The sequence below is a fragment of the Engraulis encrasicolus genome, chromosome 9 (genome assembly GCF_034702125.1).
Source record: "Engraulis encrasicolus isolate BLACKSEA-1 chromosome 9, IST_EnEncr_1.0, whole genome shotgun sequence".
Taxonomy (NCBI): domain Eukaryota; kingdom Metazoa; phylum Chordata; class Actinopteri; order Clupeiformes; family Engraulidae; genus Engraulis; species Engraulis encrasicolus.
In genome coordinates this window covers 26,454,985-26,459,095 of record NC_085865.1, presented here as the reverse complement: position 1 = coordinate 26,459,095, position 4,111 = coordinate 26,454,985, and the positions used below count along the sequence as shown (strand labels likewise).

The 4,111-nt window shown below is 48.6% G+C and overlaps 1 long non-coding RNA gene across 1 annotated transcript; it reads left to right on the top strand.

Annotated features, from left to right (window-relative positions):
* The first annotated feature begins 300 nt into the window (after positions 1 to 300).
* Positions 301 to 1,245, top strand: LOC134455651 (uncharacterized). The gene is made up of 4 exons (XR_010036137.1): positions 301 to 536; positions 623 to 706; positions 795 to 862; positions 949 to 1,245. It is a non-coding gene; the product is annotated as an uncharacterized LOC134455651 (long non-coding RNA).
* Positions 1,246 to 4,111: the final 2,866 nt, after the last annotated feature.

Below are 4,111 nucleotides of genomic sequence, written 5' to 3'. Positions count from 1 at the left end.
CCAATGGGCACCCAAGTGCTAATCATGAAAGATAACACAAGAGTCGTTTTTCATGCAAAATATGACTGCAAAAGCATTGCAGTGTGCCTCAAATCAAAGTAGCTTGAGTGACTTCATCTTGATTATTTTGCGAGCCATGGCTGCCTCAGGAACATTTCCATCAATCAGGGCAGTATTACTTTGGCTGGCTGTTTGCCCATCAATAGGAGATTGAGCATCCCAATTTCTAACTTCATGAATGAAAAAAGCAGTTTTTAAATTGTCAGTGTGGGCTCATCTGTGAGACTGTGAGAAACTTTCTGTAGCGGGTGGAATTGCATTCCATCACCCATCTCCCGAAATTTGCATTGATTGGAGGAGCGGGGTTTGCTTGATTACGGGGCGGACTCCAACTTCCCATAATTAGACTGCAGTGAGACACGGAAGCCCTTTCGCTTCCTTCCGTTCCACCACTGACCGGGGGTTGTGTTGTTGATGTCGGGGAGGACACTCTAGCTGGTGCTTCTCGCTGTAAGCGAGTGCGTTGACTCGTACAGGTAAGGAGCATTCTTTTCGCTATAGGGCCTTGCATTCGGGGAGGGTTCTTCGATTTGCCTCTAATGTGCGCTCTCCTGTCGTGCAGTCTCTCTCCTGCTGTAATTGCTCGTGGCTCGGCTTGTGGCTGGAGCACTGAAGTCCTCCGAGTAGTGCGCGAAGCGTGTGCAAGGTAGGATAAGTGATCTTTGTATTACGCTGACAGTAGGCCGCTTTGTTACCTGTAAATATGGGTCAAACTCTGTCTTAATTATTTTTAGCTTCTGCTACGGAGATCTTTGCGCCATCACGATTCAGATTGAGGCTACGTGCGCAGTATAACCACTCGGTATGTAGCCTATACATGATGCTGGTAATCCCTATTGTTAAAATTGCTGTATCCGTCGGCCTAATTGTTATACCCCATGTTTACAGGGCGGGGAGTGACCAGCAACTAGGGTGACTCCGCGGCATCACAGGCTGCTGCTCTGTTTGGGAACATAGTCCCCTTTTTGGGTTGCTGCTTTCCACTGGCGCGACAGGTCGTGGGCTACTGTGGTCGGGTTCTATCGACGCAGCGCAGACCCCCAGCACTGCGCACTCTCACCTGCTGACTACCTTCACTCGCGGCAACACCGCTGACCGCATAGGCTATTTTGTGTTTAAGTTTTGATTTGATTTATTTTGTGGTTGCATAGGTGGCAATGTGCAACACCCCTATTTTGTGATTATTTTGTGGACGGGGGGTATTCGTGAGAGGCATACCCCTCACATGTTTCTGCTGTTATTTTTGTTGTCTTACCAAATTCAACTGAAGACATTCTGTTTTATTCGTTTTTATGTTTCTTTTTCTTGTTTTCTATTAGTTGGGTTGATTAATTTTGTTGGACTTGACCTGACTGGGTCTTCTGAGGTCTGTTGCCTCAGATTGCAGCAGTCTAACTGCATTGGGGGGACTGGCTTCTCCAGTCCCAGTGGGTGTCTGTCTGTCTGTCTGTGTGTGTGTGGTGTGTGCGTGTGTGTGGCGTGTCTCCGTGTGTGTGTGAGCGTGTGTGTTCAGTGGTGGGTACTTAACATTGGTCTACTTTATCCTTTCAACCAGGGTGGCTGCACTCCTTCGGCGCAGTGTCTCCTCGAGCAGCATTGACATAGCAAAGTTAAGTAGAGTGGAATGCATTAGTCTGTACTAAAATTGACATAGCCTATACACTGTACTCGATCCTGTGTCTCAAGCCCCTTTTCTCTCTTCTATATTTTGGACAGGTGTGGTTGGAGCGAGGCAACCGGCAGGCAGACCTTGGTGGTGGACCCCTCTTCACCTTCTTTGCTGCGCCGCACGACGGGTGTTTATCTTATTATTTTTGTGTGTTTTGTGTTTTTTTTATTATTCCTTCACGAGTGGTGTATATTCTGGGACTTCCTCTTCTCTCGCTCTACTGCCCGGTAAGCCTATGCCCCACCCCCAGTTAGTTTCATAACATTTGCACAGGCTTCTCTAGTGTGGCTATTAGGTTAGCATATTAGTGGAGTTGCAGCCGCCCTGAGTAGTTCCTTACAATAGTAGTGGAGCAATTGAAATTGTTATTTATTTTTATTGTGCTCAAGCAACTGTAACCCTTCCTGTTGAGGAGCGCCCTCACAGTTTGTAAAGTGGCTATCTGTGTTTGATGATTGAAAATATAAGAAAAAGAAAAGAGTGAATGAAAAATTGACCTGACAGAATTAATAAAAATTGGTCTTGTTTGAACCCATGTCTCCTCCTTGAAGTGTGCACGAACCTGGGGATCTGTGAATATCTGTTGGGTAACAGGGGGTTAGTGGGTGTCCCGAGGTGACCCCCCCTCGGGTGGCGTAGTCGCAATTGGTAAAATTTCCTGGCCAATACTACAATTGGCGTAGACGGCAGGAGCACACTTCTTGTAGGAAGAGACGTGAGTTTTTTTGTGTTTTTCATCAAGTTGATTTTGTTTCTTTTCATGTGTGGGCTATTGAGAGTGCGGTTGTTGTAGTGGAAGTGCAGTGTTGATTTTTTTTTGTTTGCTTTTCTTTTGTGCAACAGAGCAGCAGCCTGAAGGCCAACCCCTGGGTCCTGGTCGCTAGACGTTTAGCTATCTTCTAAATTGTAGGCCCCTTTGCGTCGTTAGAATGGAGGACGACATGCAACAGCTCAGAGAGGAGTTGGAGCGCCTAAGGGCGGACAACGAGCAATTGCGGCAGGAGCGGGCTCCCCGGCAGGTAAGTGACTCTGGTTCATCCACAGGCACAGGGGATAATCCTCAGTCTAACTCGGGAGCTGAAAGTGGCGCAGCGGCTGCGGAACGACTGGTGGTGATCCCTCGAGATCGTAAGTGCCCTAAGTTCAATGGTAAAACCGGTTTAACTGTTGTAGAGTGGATCGAGGAAGCCCGTGCCTGCATGCGTGCTCGCCATCTAGACGCTAGTGAGAAGGCATTGTTCATTTGCGATCATTTGGAGGGAGACGCGAAGGAAGAAATCAAATATCGTCCTAGAGCAGAGAAAACCGACTCAGAAAAGATCTTCAGTGTCTTGAGGGATTTGTATGGCTGTACCGAGTCATATATGACCCTCCAGCAATCCTTCTTTTCAAGGCAGCAGCAGGAAGGGGAAACTTTACATGAGTTTTCTTTAGCCTTAATGGCTTTAATGGAAAAGGTCAAGCAGAGGGCGCCTGATAGTATGACGAATGCTGACATCCTTCTCCGCGATCAGTTCGTGGAACATGTCTTGGACAGTGCGCTCCGACGAGAGTTGAAGCAGTTTATACGCCGGCAGCCACAAGCTACTTTACTTGAGGTACGCGGTGAGGCTATTACATGGGAGCGAGAGGGTCTTCCTGGGGGTGCTAGGGGGCGTAGCTTTTCTCTTCCTTCTGCCTACGGTATACAGTATAGGGTCCAAGGCCACCCACATGCTGCTTCACCGGGCCCCGTACAACCAGAGGCCCCAGCGATGTCTCAAAGTAATGAACTGAGTGAGATGATGAAGTTATTGAAACAGCAACAGGAGCAACTATCTCGACTCAGTCAAACTGTGGATAACTTGCAGAACCCCCCGGTGCCTAGCCGACCACAACGCCGGGGCTCATTGGTCTGCCATCGATGCCAGCAGCACGGTCATTTTGCCAGAGATTGCGATGGGCCGCGAGTGCCCTCCCGTCCAAGGGCCAATTCATTCTCTGGTGAGTCCTCCGGTGTTGCTAGGTCTTCTCAGCAACCTCACCAACAGGGAAACTGAAGCCCACTGAGCCGTCGAGCCAAAGCTCAGTTGGGGTGTTTTCAGGCTCCACCGGTCATAACTTGGCAAGGCTCATGTCATCTTGCCCCCATATCGACGTTTCTATAGGAGGAGTCAATGTTTCATGTCTTTTAGACACTGGATCAATGGTTTCTACGGTAACTGAAAGTTTCTTTTTACAACAGTTCGAGCCATGGGGCCAGGAACGCTTGCTCTCTTGCCAGTGGCTGCAATTGAAGGCTGCCAATGGCCTTGCTATTCCCTATGTCGGGTATTTGGAATTGGATGTGGCTTTGTGTGGCAAACTTATGCCCCGCTGTGGTATCTTGGTCGTGAAGGACCC